General features: G+C 33.9%; 1 protein-coding gene across 18 annotated transcripts in view; it reads right to left on the bottom strand.

Moving 5' to 3' along the window:
* The window catches only part of ADGRL3 (adhesion G protein-coupled receptor L3), an 837,546-nt gene that overhangs the window by 54,550 nt on the left and 763,767 nt on the right, over positions 1-19,229 (bottom strand). The gene's annotated exons all lie outside the window — the stretch shown is intronic.

Below are 19,229 nucleotides of genomic sequence, written 5' to 3'. Positions count from 1 at the left end.
TGACTAGTTATATTTTATGACCTCTGTGCAGTACAGGTTGCAGCACTGCTCAATTTGCAAACAGTGAATGTTTTCAGGAATCTATATTCTCTTGAATCTGTTCTTAAGCACTAACCTCTTATTAGCATTAAAAATGTTCTACTTTTAGTAAGAACACTAATTAAATGCTCAACAAAATGCTACTTAGAGAAAACATGGAAGATTTCTTTAATAAAGGAACCATGCTTTCTTCTTCAGCACAGCCAATGAGTTGAATGCCTGTTTCCATTCTCCTTTTCATTCTTTCAAGAAAAACTTTTATAAGTGGACTCATAAGAGTTTTTATAATGTATTTTTTGTCCTCTTAAACTATCCTTACCAGGGCAAAGATATATTCTTACCAGAGGACAAAAAACACATCATAATAACATTTTACTTCAGAACTTACTTAAAAGGCTTAAATAAGCTATTAAATAACAAAAGGTAATGGTGCACAAACATCATAATCAATTAAGAATTATTCCAGAGAGTAAACAGAGTTAAATCACTCTATCCATATAGTCTAATAAATAGTTTAAAAAAACTCCCAAATAAATTTAAAAAAAAACTATTTGATGAACTTTAGTATTTTTCAAGAAAATACAAAACAACTTAGAAAACTAGCACTACATAGTAATTTCCTTAACTTGGCGGAATCATTCACTTTAAAAAAATCCATAACAAACCTTATACTTAATGGGAAAACTTCAAAATGTATATTTTGTATAAATATATAAATCACTATATACTTAACTTGGTAGAATCATTCATTCAAAAAAAAATCCATAACAAACATTATACTTAACAGAAAAACTTCAAAATGTACATTTTAAACCTCAGGACCCAAGCAAGGATGTAGGTTCTCCTTGGACATGCTCAATTGTGGTCCAAATCCAATACCAAATAAATAAAAAAATAACTGGCATAAAGCTTAGAAGTAGAGATAATTTTTAACTTATTATTTAAATGTGACATGATCATCTCCACAGAAAATACAAATGAGTGGAGTGAAATATCATTGTAACTATTTAATAGCGTTGAATAAGTTTGTCAGATATAAGATCAACATGCAAAAATCAATATCATTTTCTTATTTAGCAATAATAAACTAAAAAATCAGAGGGAAATAGCATTCCTAATAGCAACAAAACAAAAAGAGTTTATACAGAAATTAACCCAGCAAAGAATGAATGGACATTAATGGAAAAAAATCTTAAAAATCTACAAAAGGATATAATGGAAGGCCTCAATAAAAGCGATAGACAGGTGTATGAATGGTATGACTTAACCTCATAAAGATAGCAGTTCTTACAATGTGATCTATATATTTAATGCAATTCTAATTAAAAAAGAAGAATATATTGGAAGAATTTTAACAACTGATTCTGAAATTAATGTGAAAGAATAATAAAAATTAATGAATAGCTAAAACAATTTTTCAAGAGATGATCAAAATGGGAGGACTCATTCTACCAGATATTAAGCAAGTTCTAGTAATAATGTAGTAATGCTAGAGAAACATAAAGCATGTCCACGGAACAGAAGAGAAAGCACAGAAATAGATTTAATGTAGGATAGTGTGGTAGCATAAATGTTCAGAAAAAGGATGGATTATTTAGTCAATGGTGTTGGAAACTTGGCTTATTACATAAAGAAATAAAAAGTGTCTTTCAAAGATAAGATCATAAAATGAACTGTAACACTGTGAGACAAATAAAAAATAGAATAGAAAATAAAAGGCCAGGTGCCACAGACCACACCTGTAATACAGCACTTCCAAGGCTGGTGGATCACGAGGTCAAGAGATAGAGACCATCCTGGCCAACATGGTGAAACTCTATCTCTACTAAAAATACAAAAATTAGTTGAGTGTGGTGGCACACGCCTGTGGTCCCAGTTACAGGAGGCTGAGGCAGTAGAATTGCTTGAACCCAGGAGGCAGAGGTTGCAGTGAGCCGAGACTGTGCCACTGCATTCCAGCATGGTGACACAGTGAAACTCCGTCTCAAGAAAAATAGAGAGAGAAAGAAAGAAGGAGGAGAAGGAGGAGGAGGAAGAGGAGGAAGGAAGGGAGGGAAGGAGGGAGGGAGGAAGGAGAATGAAGAAAAAAATAATTTTTAAATCCTTAGTTTAAAAGGATTTCAGTTAAAAGACTTCAAAAACATATACCTTAGAGGAAAAAGTTGATGGTTTACATTTATATTTATTTATATTTGTAATAAAATGAAAAATTAACAAAGAGGTAACAGACTGGAGGAAGATATTTGCAATAGCAAAAGCATTCAAAATGTATATCAGCAAGTAAAAGAAAAAGGACAGGTAAGCTAACAGAAAAAAGTGGAAAAAATTGAAACCTTTAAAAAAGAGAGAGAGAAAATCTAGTAGAAACAAATAGGCACAGAAGTTTTATTAAAATATGCCTATGAATATTAAGGGATATGCTGCACTATAACACGTTATTAAAACTTACATAATGGGAGATCTGGCAATTTTAGAAACCTTTCCCCAGCTAATTGTGCAAGATGCAGTAAATTCAATGAAGATAGAAAAATCAGAGCACTGTGATGATGAAGACTATTACAAAGAAAATGTACCACCTTTTGAGTCATATCTTGGAATGTATAGTATATTATCTAATATTGTCAATACTTGTGTTAATAAATTATTACTTTTTATGCTCATGGCTTATTATCTTAATCTCATAATTAAGTAGTTTTAAATTATAGCCTTAGACTGTCAATCTCAGTTCTGGAACAAAGAGAATTTTTGTGTTAGCACTTTGAAGTATCTGTTTTAAAATATCAACTTCCATAGGCAGTAATCCAGAGTATTGCAGAATGTGTACTCAAATAGCACATTTATAAAAGTGCCAGGGACCTTGATGACAGACCTTTTAAGAATACATAACTGTATGTAGTGGAGAAAACCAACAACAATTGGTTCTCAGCCAAGAGAAAATTAGATTAGGAAATTTTCAAGTGTGGACTGAGCGGCTCAAGATGCTTAACACTCCACTACACTGTCTGCACATTTTAATTACAAATCCAGTGATTTAATACAGTCTTTTGTCTTAGGTAACTCTGACTTATATACTTTCAACACTTTTAAAATGAGGTAAAGAAAAAATATCATTTTAGAACCAACTAACTCCCCTGCTGGAAAACATCACTGAAAAATAAGAGAATGAGAAAAGCTGAAATCTGAAAGGATCTGTTACCTTGTTGTTTTGCTTAAAGGGGAGGTATTTGCTTGGAATTGAAGGAAACTGATATGCACCTGGAATATGGTGACATGTTTAATTTGCTAATCAATGATCATCTGTAGTACGTTCAATGATAGAGTATTTCACAGACTCCTTTTACGAACAGTGGTAAAATTGAATGGCTGAAGCCATGATTAGCAAGATTTATGTATCATGGTATTTTCTGCAAGTTGGGGAGAATACGTATGTATCTAAGGCAAAGCAGAAGTAGTGTTCTCACCCATAGAGGGGACTTTTCTATCGCTAATGAGTGGGATTCTATTGCCCAAGATGGTAAGTGACTGCATGCATACAGTAATACATTTAGGCAACAAAAAAAACGTAAAAAAGTTGTATTACAGGCTTTTCTTCCATTCTTCTGACATTTTTGTATACCTCCTAGACCAACTAATTTTCTACAATTTCCCTTTCTCCCCACAAATTATATCCTGTCCTTTGAAACTCACGGTCCAGACTCAACAAATTCCCTTATTAAACTTCATTTTTATGTGTTTCTGTGACTTACCACCTTTAAGTGAAATTGTTCCCAACTGACATTGCTTTAACCGAGGAACACACAAACTCAAAGTACTGGTTCTCTCACATCCCTCAGGTGGTGGAAGTGCTATCACGGGATCATGACTTCTCTAGTGTAAAACCCCCAAATCCTCTGAGGTTCTTGCCATGGGATATTTACTACTGTCTTCTTGTTTTTGTTATCTGTGAACAGTCCCAGACCTCCTCTTCATCTGTCTCTCCACCTTTTCGCTACATATCACTCAATTCATGTTCATACTTTCCTCCTCGACCAGCCCAGATACTATGATCATTTACTTTCTTATATCCTCTCTCCTCTTTAATGATTTGAAACACACACACACACACACACAAACACACACATATTGAGGAAGCTGAACATTGCTGAAGAAAAAAAAACACAACCGTGTTTTCTGAAGACATGTTAGATTCATAAAAATAAATTTTTAATGGCATTTAATGATATCAGATATGCCCATCATACTTCCCCAGTGCATATGATTTCCCATTCTCCATAAGGAATATTTCACATCTTTCTTCAATTCCAAACCTCTTTCCCATCACAACTCCTTCAGCTGAATATTTCCTAGTTCCTTGAAAAAACTGAAAACGATCTGACAGTTGCAAATGTTTGCACTGTCCAGACCTGTCCATTTCTTGGACAGCTGCCAAACTCATCCCCAGCTGCTGCTCCCTTTGATTCTTGGCTTTTCTAACATGACATTTTTACAAGTACGTCAGTGACTTTTCTTCCCGAGTCATCTTGGCCAGAACAATATTCTTCTTGTGTAGTTTCATTCAGTAATTCACTTTACATACTAATAATGCTGATATCTCTGTCTTTCATCCTAACAAGATTACTGTACACTAAGACTCCTCATAATTGCATTCTGCTGGCCAGATTTTATAGTTCATAATTTAAAATTTAATATAATCATAGGTTTTAAACACAGGGCCCTTAATGATCATTGTTATTCAATCAATATCAGGATTAAAGTTTTTTAAGCATGCCCTATAAAATGATCTAAACTGATATGTTTACTGAAATGACAATCTCTTAAAAATATATAAACATTTGGTTATATTTATAGGTATGCAATTTGATGTGACAAGGACAATATCTAAGAGGTAAAGTAATGGACACTGAAGTCAGATAGTCTGTTGAAATCCTGGTTCTGTCACTAACTAGTTCTGAGGTTTGAGGCGAGTTAATTAACCTCTCAGAAACCCCAAAGGATTATTGCAAAGATTAGATAAATTGCCACATGTAAAGAACTTAGAACGATGCCTAGCACATAGTAAAATGTCAATAAACTCTTCTTATTATTTGGCACACTTTTTCCAAATAGACACAATATTTAAAATTCTAGTTGGTGTTTAATCAGGTGCAGAGATTATAGTTGATATGAGGGCAGAACCAGGGAGCATCTGCCCCTTATTTCAGAATCTATGACTACATTTTTCCTTGCAGTATGTGACTCAAAATACAATGGAATGTTTGACATAAATGCCTCACAGAGTTTCACTTTATCTCCAAAAAGCTTTAAAAACAGGTTGGTTTGAATTTGGAGGCCCAAAGTGTTTCAGTCTAACATCATTTATTCAAGCTCTTTCACAACAAATTTTTTAAATCAGCAAATTTTGGTCAATTTTCATACAAACGAATACACATACACACACACACACACACACACACATAATCATTGTACTAAATAAAGTCCTCAATTTAAAATTAGTTTTGTCATTTTAAAGAAAGCTATGATAAGGAAAAAAAATCTGTATTCCTAGTTGGTTTTTGTTATAGCAATCAAAGCAAACTCCTAAAAGCCACAAGATTATGTTTTCAAGGAGATTTCATATATATTTCACTTAGCCTTTAGAAGAAATTAGGTTTTCTGCTCAAGACTTTTAAGAACTTTGACTTTAAGTAATAACTAGTTTAAAATTGGCTTATATATTTTTAAAAAGTTTTGTTCATTTTTCCTAAAACTGGATTCAAATGAAAAGAAGAAGACATACTCCAAAATATTTGGAAAGAGATTTATTTGATATAGTTCTAGACACGCTATTCTCAAATTGGCACTTGCGGATTTGAGAAAACAGCAGAAGCAGGAAGTTCTCTTTGATAGTCCCCTCACCCTCTTCCTCTGAAACAGACCATGAAATAATTATCTGACCTTTCTCTCTGAAGTAGTTCATAACACCCTTACACCAGAGATATCCTCCTTATACCCAGAGGAAATGAATGTCTTTATCCTTGAAGACATGGAGACACCTAAAATAATCTGAATAAACAGGACTTGCTAAGTTCCCTCAGTTTATTAACAATGAATCACAACCTTTTGTCTTCCAAACATATTTCTCCACATCTATCTACTTCTTCATCAGACTTAGTATTAAAAAAGGCCCAAGTTTAACTGCTTTCCTTTTCTCCATTTCTGAAGGCTCTCATAACATGTAAAACTTGTATTAAATAAATTTGTATGCATTTGTCTAGTTAATCTTTGTTCATAGGAGTCTCAGCCATTAACCTAGTGATGAGTGAGAAAAGAAATCTTTTCTCCCTTATGGAATCAAATACTTTACTTTGGAATGTACAGTTCAAAATCCTATTTCTTGTGTAATTGTTTATGAACTGAAACACACTAAAATAAATATGCTAAAAAGTTTATGAAGTCATTTTAGGATATGTTTGAGTTTTACCTATATTACATGAGATTCAATTTTACAAGTTGGATCTAAATAAGATATCACTAAAGACATGTACTTGGTTTTGAATCTTTATTCTAAAGTTTAAAATCCAAGGAAAATAAATAGCAATTACCTTTTTTAAATGAATAAAAAAGATAAAAACAGAGTAAGTTTTAAAAAATTTATCCCTGAATCATAACTAGATTCTTTCACTAATATTTTAAGGATATAAATAAGAAGAATTCTAAACACTAGAGTGAGTTCTACCTCATAAAGAATTTGAAGATAGATAAATTACCATAATTAAATGTTCCCACTTTCATAAAATTTCATTAAATTTTCATTATGTAGATATCGCCACAGTAGCATATTAATAATAGAATATTAGACTTGATTTTTAAAAAACTGTTTCACAGCTTAAAAATATAGACGAATGATCCTTTTAGGGAATTGACATTCTTATATTGTTCTTTCACGAATACATATTTGGACATAATGTAGAGCGAGGCATTTTTTAAATAAAATGTGTTCATAAGAACACTGTATATTCATCAGACTAGTTTCTGAAAACTCAAGAGTGAAATGGCGTAATAGAAAATAAATATTTGTTCTTTGTACCTGATTCCTGGCACAGAGCACCTAAAGGCCTTGGACTTTTTCGTGTGCCTTTTGCATACTAATGAGATGACCAGGTGTGTTGTGGGGAAGTTGTGTGGCGAGGGGACGGCCAGAGGCTAGATAGCTTCAGCATGGAGCCTAGTTCCCAGAAGGACCAAACTAACATTAAAAGGTTAGAATGTTCATCCTTCTCTCCCCTCCTACACAATCACTGGGGAGGAGAGAGGGCTGGAGATAGAGCAGCCAATGTTTTATCAATCATGTCTATGTGATCAAACCTCCATAAAAAATTTCAAAGAATGGATTTCAACTGATGAAAACATCCACATGCCTGGGAGGGTGGTTTCTTGGAGAGGGCATGAAAACTATGCCCTCTCCTCCATATCTGTACATCTCTTCCATTTGGCTGTTTCTGAGTTGTAGCCTTTATAATAAAGCAGTACTCGTAAGTACAGCACTTTTCTAAGTTAAGGATTGTTCCAGTAAATTATCAAATTTTGAGGGATAGTCATGGGAATTCCTGAATTTGTAGTTGCCTGAGCAGAAATGTGGGCATCCTGGCACCTGGTGCCTAAGTGGGGGCAGTCATGAGGGACAGAGCTGTTAACCTGCAGGGTCTGCGCTAACCCTGGGAGTTAGCTTCAGAACTGAAGTGCGTTGCTGGACACCAGTTGTGGATAGAGCACCGGTTGGTGTGTGAAAAAAATGGCATTTATTTGGTGTCAGAAAATACCATGCAAATGCATAAAAAAGAAAGTTTTAAATCTTGACACTAAAAGGTTATCATTATTAACTTCAGGACATTTCCATTTAGTCTCTTTTTTCTAAATGTAAAACCGTTTATTTCTGATAAATAACAAAGAGTATTCATTTAATATCCAAAAAGGTATGTTACACACGGCTATTTTATAAAGTATGCTACATAAAATTTTATAATATATAACACTGTATTTTATTTTTAGGAAGATAGCTAAATAAAAAATTATAAGGTATCAAAATGTGTGCCTTATTATACCTTGAAGGAAATGAATTGTGTTGCTTAGGTAATTTTCATTGATAAATAATTTTTCTCCAAAACATTTAACTTACTTATGTAGTTTCTTAAATTCATGAAATTTCACAAAAAAGTTACCAAATGTGTTTGACATCTAACAGATTTTTATTTGTTAATAAAGCCTTTGGAAAGCTGCATTTTCTAGAAAGCATATACAGTCATGTGTCATTTAATGATGGGAATACATTCTGAGAAATGTATCCTTAGGCTATTTCACAGTAGTAATGATCATAGAGTGTTCTTACACAAACTTAAAGGGTACAGCCTATTACATATCTAGGCTATATGGTAAAGCTTATTGCTCTCAGGCTGTAAACTTGTACAGCATGTTACTGTGCTGAATACTATAGGCAACTGTAACACAAAAGTATTTGTATAGCTAAACAAATCTAAACACAAAAATGAAGAGGAAACAAATGGTATTACAATCTGACAAGACCACCATCATGTACTCAGTTGTCATTGACCAAAATGTCATTAGACAGTGCTCTTATGAAAACATTTTATTTAAAAAATGCCTCACTCTACATTATGTCTGAATATATATTTGCGAAAGAACAATGTAAGAATGCATAGATATGTATGTATATATTCTGATTATCTATATGCATATATATGTATATTTGTATATATATACACACACATGCATATATACATATAAATATAAATATATTTTATAATCATATTAATGTATAACCAGTGCATATATTACTACATGTTAATATGAAGGGAAAAAATAGAAGATTAAAACAACTTCATAATGTTATATTTTTTAATATTACATAATTTTTTTCTAGGTAGATGTATTTTTTTTTTTTTTTTTTTTTGAGACGGAGTTTCGCTCTCGTTACCCAGGCTGGAGTGCAATGGCGCGATCTCGGCTCACCGCAACCTCCGCCTCCTGGGTTCAGGCAATTCTCCTGCCTCAGCCTCCTGAGTAGCTGGGATTACAGGCACGTGCCACTGTGCCCAGCTAATTTTTTGTATTTTTAGTAGAGACGGGGTTTCACCATGTTGACCAGGATGGTCTCGATCTCTTGACCTCGTGATCCACCCGCCTCGGCCTCCCAAAGTGCTGGGATTACAGGCGATGTATGTTTTTTAACACACTGAATACTTATGAGTCATGATAATTTACTGCATTACTTTAATGGAAACATCTACTGGTCAATAGGCTAGCAGATCTCAGTCATAATTTTATCACATAAAGAAATAACGGTATTCTCTGTGTCCTTCTTACCTAAGACCAGCCTTCACTTGTACACTATATCCCACACTCTATTGCCTACTCAAGTGTCAACACCAGATGCCATACAATTTCCTCTCTCTTTCAAATATCAACTAATTGTCTATTCCTACCAAATTAAAAGGAGGAGAGTATAACATATCTCATGCTTCAAAACAAACCAATTATTATCAACAACCTCCCCAACATAAGATCTCTGTTCAGCTACTATTTTTCTCAGCTCTTGTTTACAGCAAAAGACTTGAAAAGACCATCTTTACATGTGTTTTTTTAACTCTTCCCCTCCCATTCTCTCTTCTCTCCACTCTAATAAGTCTTCATCAACCACTCTATCAAACAGCCTTTGTCAAGTTCACCAAAGATCTCCATGTTGCTAAATTCAGTGGTCAGGTCTAATTTTCCATCTTATTTGAAAAGCTAGATTCACCTAGCTTCCAGGATCTGTAGGTTTCTTCCTAACTCACTGGCTACTTCTCCTCAATCTTTGAAGATTTGCACTTCCAAGATCTCTAGTCAGAGTGACCCAGGGTTATGGTACCTAGTCCTCTTATTTTCAGTGTCTACCCTCAATCTCAATATCTTACTCAGTTTCATGGGTTTAAAATAAAATCGAGCCTGATCCATTCTCCCAAGGTTGTAGCCAGTATTACTTTCCTTGGTTTGAGGAGTGGCCAAAGGGTGGCTGGTTGGGAGAGTTAGAAAGAGCTTGGATGTGTGGGACACAGTGTATTAGTTACACATGAGGTCAAACATGGTATGGTATCCAGCTGGAGGCAGGAAGAGAAGGAAGATAGGTGGTGAGCCAGGAGCCACCTCCTGGCATGGAACTCTAAGATACCAAAGGATTCTAAACTCACACTTGATCTTCCAAGTGGTTTGAAGGTGCATCTATCACAAGAGGAGGTTAGAATATGTTTGTTTGTTTTTTTAATCATTTTGTTCTCTCACCCTGAGCTCTGCAAATGTTGAGATAGTCCTGTTCCCACAGCCTCTTTGACAGACCTTTGCTTTTCCAGCTCCCCTTGCAGCCAGGAGTGGTCATATGATTCACACATGTGATACTAGTAAGGGACTTCTGAGAATATTTTACACCCTGAACATGGGAGAGAAGCCCACGAGCAAAGGCTCATAAGGAGAATCCCTTCTCTTATCTCTTCTTTCCTGCTTTTGAATGCAACCATGAAAGCATATGATGCTTGGAGCTGAAGAAGTCATTTTTGGACCACAAGATGGTAGAGTGAATGACAACAGCCAACATTCCGATGATGTAAGAGCTTTGGTCCTTGTTGACATTATTGAGCTTTTGAACCAACTCTAGAACACCTACCTTTGGATTTTAAGTTTCATAAATCACCAGTATCACTATGATTTAGGACATCACACTGGTCGGCATTTGATACATCCAGCCATGCATTCTAACAGAAACATACTTTTTAGTGACTAGTAAGAGAAATCAGTTCGACTGGAAAAACACCATTTCAATTGTTTGCAATATCTATATGCCACTTTCACTGTTGTATTTTTTTCAAATCATCTCACTTTTATTTTCTTAATGTCTTCAAAGGAAATATACAACTGACATAAATTTTTAAAAAACAGGATAATTTGCCATTATAGAAAATAATAGATGCATAAAGTGAAATCAACACCAAAACTAATAGATAAGTAAAGTGAAATCAATACTGAAAATAAAGTAACACTAAACACACACACAAAAATAAAATCTATACACTGATGACTGCAAATTGTATCTTCAGATTTCACTATTCCAACTTCCAACTTAGCACCTGCACTGAGATGTCCGGTAAGTTACCTTACAAAAAAAAAAAAATTTGTTCTACCACCAAAAGTGTTCCCTCCACAGTTGTCTGCATTTCAGTAATAACAACTCACTGTTCTAGTACCCCAAGCCAAAAACCCTGCAGTCACACTCCACTCAGTTCTCATAGAATCTACATAAAAATGTAGGCTGGGCACCATGGCTTAGGCACTTTGGGAGGCCGAGGCGGGTAGATCACCTGAGGTCAGGACTTTGAGACCAGCCTGGCCAACGTGGTTAAAACACCAACTCCACTAAAAATACAAAAAATTAGCCAGGAATTGTGGCTCATGCTTATAATCCCAGCTACTTGGGAGGCTAAGGCAGGAGAATCCCTTGAACCCAGGAGGCGGAGGTTGCAGTGAGCCTTGATCACGCCAATGCAGTCACTCCAGCCTGGGCAACAAGAGCGAATCTCTCAAAAAATCTGCACATGTACCCCAGAACTTAAAGTATAATAAATAAATTAAAAGTAAATAAAAAAATATAAAATAATTAGCGAATTCTGTAAACGTGATCTTCAAAACATACTCACAATTTTCATACTTTTCATTTGTTGAATAAATTAATAAGGATAAAAATCAAAGTTCATACATTAAATTTAAAATAGGTGAATAATATGGAAAACAAATGTTAATTATTATAAGTATTCTCAGATTTCTCCTACTCTTATGAAATCTTACTTCTCCATTTGGGGAAAAAAACTATAGTCATACGAATAGCTAGTTTAGACTAATTCAGATTTTTAGGTATCCCCATAGTCTGACTGCACATTTCTTGTGGGATATAAAGGTAATCTGAGTCCAAGCCCTATATAAAGAACAGAGAACCAGCTAATTTTTATGCTTTCATTATTAAGAAGACATTTTCCCCTCAGGTAGGTTTTTAGACTTTTTCATCTTTAGATAGCCCTTGACTCTCCTAAATCTGATAGAAACCTAATTATTTTGAAGAAAAGTGAAACCATAATTTGATCTTAAGGTATAGTGGGTAACAATCCCATTGTGCCTATGGCAGTCATCCTTCAAACCAGTTTTTTCAAATGTGAGCTTTCAGTCTATGGAATATGCTGAATACGTTTGTGCATAAACCCTGATTGATAAAAAGATCATAGGGAATTTTAACGCATTTTAAAGAAAAGCCTAAAAAGAGAGCAGCCCTTTTACATTTCAGAAAACCTAAAACTATAGCCTAAAATAAAGGATACAATGAGATTGGCAATAATTTGCAGAAGGCACAGCTTTTTGAATCGGTGACTAAATACAGTTTTCAAAGAATCAATTGCTGAATGCATTTAAATGCTAAAATTAAGGCAATCAGCAAAGGACCTACTATTACCTTAGGAAAGTCTCAACTTGTCTGCAGCAAGTCTCGTAGTGTCATAAAAATACACAAAGCTCCACATAATGTTGTTTGGATTGTATTACTCTTTAAATACACTTGGATCACTTATAACATTGTTACGGTGATTTCTAGTAATATTTAAACACACATGAAGGAAATAGAGGAAGGCAGAAAAAATGGGATAACAGACGCCTTATATTCACTTTTAGAATTCTCTTTAAAAATGATTCTAGTGAAACCCCGTCTCTACTAATACAAAAAATTAGCTGGGCATGGTGGCGCGTGCCTGTAATCCCAGCTACTCAGGAGGCTGAGGCAGGAGAATTGCCCGAACCCAGGAGGCGGAGGTTGCGGTGAGCCGAGATCGTGCCATTGCACCCCAGCCTGGGTAACAAGAGCGAAACTCCGTCTCAAAAAAAAAAAAAAAAAAAAAAAAAGGATTCTATCTTATTACAATAAATAAAATAAATGTATTATTGGTTCTAGCTAATTCTCAAAACTAAAGTGTTTACAATATACATGGACATTGAGAAGTATATTTGATTTTTAAAATTTGGGAAAACACATCTTCAGTATAGCATGTTGACCTAATAATCTTTTTACAAAAGTGGTAACACTTTTAAAACATACTATCTCTAAATATTTAAAATAATTAGAAATCTGTAAAATCTTCATTTTAATTGAATAGTTTTGATGGTGAAAGATAAACTATGAATAAAATCAGTTGTATAGAAATATAAGCTAATATTTTTAAGTTTTCATAGACTATTTGAGCCTCTTTCTGAAAAATCAAAATCAGTATATCAATATTTTTGTCAGTAGTTAGTATTTTGAGAATAAGAAAGTTCTAAAAATATTTTCCTTAAAACTCATCCAGAAAACTCTGCAATTGATGGAATTTTTACTATACAACTCAGAACTGGATTTACTGTTCTCATAAAGGCTTAAACTGTTAAGTTATTGCTTTGGCTATAATATAGAGATGAGATAATTTTAGAAAGTAGGCTATATATATACAGGCTTTACATATTAACATATTAAGATGAATTTTTATAAGTATATGCATTATATTAATATGAAATTTAAAAATGAGAGCATTAAAATATTCTTGTGATATTGCTGTATTTTTCAGGAATATGTCCATTTGGTTTTCTGCCTTTACTATTTTTAGACCTCAACCACCTGTAACTCCACAAAGTACTAATATAATACTAATCAAGCTGAATTTATGACTTAATTGTTTTTACTAACATTTAGACACATGTTCCTCAAAGTAAAAGTTACCTTCTTAAGAAATATAATAAGTTATTACAGGTACTGGTAAGGCATTTTGCTATTCATCCCTGAAGCTATTCAGGAGCCTTCTTAGATTTCTTAACATATGGCACGTGTCCAAGCTCACTGAGGATACTTTTTTTTTTCCTCCAGAACTAAGAACAGAACAAGCTATTTATTAATCAAATGAACATTCCACCCCTTTAGCCAATTCTTTCATAATAGGATAAGTTGTGTTTAAAAAAAAATAGAAAAGATCATATCATGCATAATTCTTCATGATACCATATGGCAAACAAAGCCAGTCAAAAATTCTAATGGGATTTTGATAGAGGCTGAGCAAAGCTTCACCACTGAAAATACAACAAACTAAAGACAGCAGGGTATTTCCATACAGAGTGGTTAAAAATATTCAAACCATCCTGTATGGGCAACAAATTATATGCTGAATTCTTTACATATGTAATTACATATAATTATCATAAAGCACTATGAAATAGGTACAATTATTCCCAATTCAGAGGAGAAACTAAGACCCAGACCTCTGATGCAACTTGCCAAGGTCATGTAAACATCACAGGACTGAACAGAAATTCAAACCCAACTGGGTTTGACCCTCAAGTTATTACCCCCCATGACCATTATGTCTTCCTTGACAATTAGAGACTAGGGAAGAAGGAAGGAAAAGAAAAGGTATATCTTTAAACAAATACTTGCTTAAACCATCTGACAGAGTTTTTGCCAACCTAACACTCATACAAAACCTAAGGAGAGAGACCAGAAATCAGAAAACATGATCCAGCGAAATCACAAGCCTTTATGTAGAAATCTGTTGATAAGAAAGGGCAAAGGGACAGATACAGAAAAGGAAAGCCTGGTAGATTCCAAGTTCCTTTCACATAGGCAGCAATGTTCTTTCCTAGGTCTTAAAATGGCTATTATTTCATTTTTTTTCTTCAAAATAACTTGAGATGTTATTGAACAAATTATTTTGAAATACATTTGTTAATGTTTTTCAATAATAGAAGTAGGTGATTACAGAAACCATCCATTTTTATTTTGAAGGTAAATGTCAAGAGAGTTCTAAAGGCTCCTCACAAATTAAAGTTTCATGTTTCATAGTACTTCAGCCATACTATAAGTTAATTTCATGCTGGTAACAATTCGGTAACAGTTTTACTCATATTTACATATAGTATTTTTTAATTAGGTTAGAGTTTTGCTATAATTATTGTAAGCACCAATTTTGACCTGTCAGAAACTCAATGAGAAGAATCAAATGATTGGAATTCTTTCTGCTGACTATAATTACCTATTTGGATAAAAAAGAAACAAAGGACAGGTAAGCAAGTAGCAAACTGAAATGTATTATTTAATTTCAATTACTTATTACTTTTTTAGTTAAATCCAAGAATTGGGCATACCTCATTTCCCCTGTAATCATATTACCTATATTACTTCACTCTATATTTTATTATTTTTTCCAGAGAATTCATTAACATAATAATGAGCCAGCCAATTAAACGTTCTGTGTTAACATCAAAAGCAGTTTACTATGATGACTTGCAGTAAATTTAGAATTTTTTTAAAAAGTCAATTTTTAAGATAATAAAATGACAATTTAATTAATTAGTATACATAAGAGTCAGCCAGTCCTAGTGTTAGGGAAGAGAAAGTCAGCAGAGAAACAGCAGAGATAAGATCTGAGGCAAAATAAACCATATCTAGAATGGCCGTAGGGCCAAAAATGCATAAAATGAGGCTGAAGACAGAAAAGGGCAACTAGATAAGGGAGGTTTAATGGGCCTTAGCAGGAAGTCTGACCTTTAGTTTAAGAGTAATGGGCTCTTCTGAAGAGTTTTACCCAAGAGTGTTGCATGATTGGATTTAAGCCTTTCAAGAGATCTCTCCAGCTGGTGAAGGCAGGGGCAAGAATCGATGTGGGCAGAGAAATTAGGTGGCCTACCGCACTGATTCTGAAGATGGTAGTGGCTTAAAGAAAATGGTGGCGGTGAATTCAGGGAGAAGCAAACACATTTTAGATAAAGGAGATATAAGTGTGTGAAAGAATGTGTATAATCAAAGCAACAAATATTTGGTAATTGAATGAACGACTTGTTTTAGAAAGACACTGACTTCCAAAGAGCCTTACCTGAGGCTTATTAAGAATAAAGATCTTTTATTCTTAATAAATTGAACAAGGGGGCCTGTCTTGTTCACCATTTTACAAAAATTTTTGAAAAATAAACATTAACTTTTATGCTTTCCCCCATATACTTAAAAAAAAAAGACTTTCCAGATAAATTTTTCTTATATCTTTAAAACACTCACATTTCCTGTACCATTTTGAATATATATTATACAGAGCCTTATTCTTGTTTAAAAACAATGCCAGATTTTCAGTTTTACTTAATGTTCAAAATCATTACTTTTTAAACTCATTTTTCCTTATCAATTATGCCCTGCTGATTTCTTTACAACCACTTCTTAAATTGTTAATATACTGCATTTTGAATCAAATAAAATTTTCTTCGGATTCTGGAAAGTATTAAGAAATATTTTCTGGAGACATCTTTCCTATTGTTTTTCTTCAACATGTGCCGTTATCCTGCCAAAGACTATCTTTCCCACAGCACTGAGGAGACTAGGCAGAAATCCCTCAAGTCAATGCCATCCCAGTTCCACCAACATATTCGCATCACACCTATTCTTATTTATTCCATCCAGTCTCAGTGGAAAAGGATCCTCCTACATGGCTTCTTTTAGCTTACTGGAAAAATGTCCTTCCTGAAATCCAGTGTAGTGGAATTGCTCTACCGTTGTTCTGGATAACATTCTCTATACAACCTCAGATCACCACTGCAACATTAATTCTCCTTTCCTATATTCTTAATTTCTCTGTCACTGGCTCTTTTCCACCAACATATCTATACCGATTATTCTTTCATCTTAAAACCATCCTTGGCCGGGTGCATGCCTGTAATCCCAGCACTTTGGGAGGCTGAGGCAGAAGACTAGCTTGAGGCCAGGAGTTTGAGACTAGCCTGGGTAACACAGTGAAAACCCATCTCTATAAAAAAATAAAAATACATTAGCCAGGCATGACAGTGCATGCCTGTGGTCCCAGCTGCTAGGGATGCTGAGGTGAGAGGATCACTTGAGCCCAGGAGGTCTAGGCTACAGTGGGCTTTGATGGCACCACTGCACTTCATACTGGGCAACAGAGCAAGACTCTATCTCTTGAAAAAAAAATAGATAAATCAAAATAAAAACAAACAAATTTTTAAAAATCCTCTATATCCCTTCTAACAACTACCCAATTTCTCTCCCTCTTTAACAAAAATTTTAAAGAGCATCGTCAAAGTTTTATATTCTTCTGCCCATTTAATGGTCAGGTATATTTAATTATTACACCATTTTTAAAGAGAGGAAGACTCAGGAAGATTAAATACTTTCCAAAGAATATAACCTAGAAAGTAGTTTAGACATAATTGAAATCAAGATATTTCATTTAAGACTTTATTTGCTTTGTAATATAAAACTTGATGCTACCAATGCCACTAAATATAATTATTGATTTTTTGTGTTTAGTTTTATAAATGGTAATATAAAGATTCAACCCAATTACCTAAAAACATATGAACATGGTACAAACAAATTGATATTTAAAAATATGTGACAGTACTAAATACAAATCATAAAGTTAAAGGTAAGCAAAAGTCTTTACCTTCGCTAAATTAGACAAAAAAGTAAAAAGAAAAAAAAAAAACCTAAAAAGTATACTTGAAATATAGGACAAAGAATAATCCTTTCTGCTATTTTTTAACCCGGTGTTACATAAATGTTAAAAGTCTTACTCCCTTATTTCTGATAGTATTTAAATACATGATATAAATAAAGTGTTACTTGTGTTTTATTTTATACTACAAAATGGGTGCAAAGATGTAATTTATACTAAAGTGAGTATAATTACAATATGATAAATATATTTTCTGTGCCTATTTAATTTATCCAAATTCAATTTCATCAGGAACAAATAATCTAAGAAATCAATACTGTATTTTAGAAGTACCATTTAATGATACATAATTCAACAATACAATGACTGTTATCTCAATTAAGTAATATTGAGAATTACAAAAGGCTATCACTCATTGTAGATAATTTCTATTTTGTACCACTATATTTTAGTTTTTCTAATTCCTTGGTTATCCTTTTTATTTAATGTAGAAAAATAATTCCTTCAACAAAATTAACTACTTAATGTCAATACACCTAGACACTAAAGTCTTTAAAATGTTACTTTATTCTGTAAACATTCATTGAGGGCCTACTATGGGCCAAGAACCGTCAGGCACTGAATGTAGAAAGTTGGAAAATGGGTGACATAATTGCTATCTGAAGTAGTTCAAGGAGAATGTCAGTAGCACAGAAAAGTCACGGGTTACCTCATGAAACTTCTGAAAATACATTCATTTAAATAAAAGCACTTAACAAATATAAGACTAGCATAGGTAAATTACATAAAATTGAAATTTAATATATTGTATCTTAATAACTAATATGCATCTAAATATTACTATCTTTCTAAAATATCATACACTCCAAAGAAACAAGATAATTTTTTTTTTTTGTTATATCAAGGAATGCAACTATTTTTCTTTTCAGGAAATGTAAATTAGCTACTTTGTTTTTGCCTATATAAAGTCCTGCTACTGTTGAAGAAAAATGTGAATATTTTCATATGGTTGCATGGCAGGACTTTCTGAGCATACAAAAGTGGAACTTGGGTGAAAAAACAAACTTTCAAAGTTGTAAGATGATTAAATAGATAAAGACTTCTGGAGAGATTTAGCTTTAGCTCCCAGAAGGTTAAGTATTAATACTTCAAAGGGAGGTAAAATTTAGAGCCATATTTTTATATGACAAAATATCTGTTTACATTAGGAAGGTTTCTTTATCTCTCAGAAGGAGAGGGCAGCTGTGTAACAGCTCCTATATAAATGCTCAGATTCATAAATCTGCGGTTCCTCTTCTGTGATGTAAAATCCCCCTTTTGGTACTTGTGGGTACAATCATCTGGCTCTCATCACATTGCTCTGGATGAGGAGATGGAGTGTGAGGAAGTCATGTGGTAATTGCTCTGAGAAAGAATAATCTGGCTGGGCATGGTGGCTCAGGCCTATAATCCCAGCCATTTGGGAGGCCAAGGCAGGCAGATACCTGAGGTCGGGGGTTCGAGACCAGCTTGGCCAACATGGTGAAACCTTGTCTCTACTAAAAATACAAAAAATAAGCCAAGCGTGGTGGCAGGTGCATGTGGTCCCAGCTACTTGGGAGGCTGAGGCAGGAGAATCACTAGAACCGGGAGGTGGAGGTTGCAGTG

The sequence above is a fragment of the Aotus nancymaae genome, unplaced genomic scaffold (genome assembly GCF_030222135.1).
Source record: "Aotus nancymaae isolate 86718 unplaced genomic scaffold, 86718_ANA_hifiasm-v0.15.2.pri h1tg000006l, whole genome shotgun sequence".
In the NCBI taxonomy this organism is placed as follows: domain Eukaryota; kingdom Metazoa; phylum Chordata; class Mammalia; order Primates; family Aotidae; genus Aotus; species Aotus nancymaae.
Note: the sequence above shows the minus strand (reverse complement) of the source record. Positions and strands in the feature narration are given on the sequence as shown.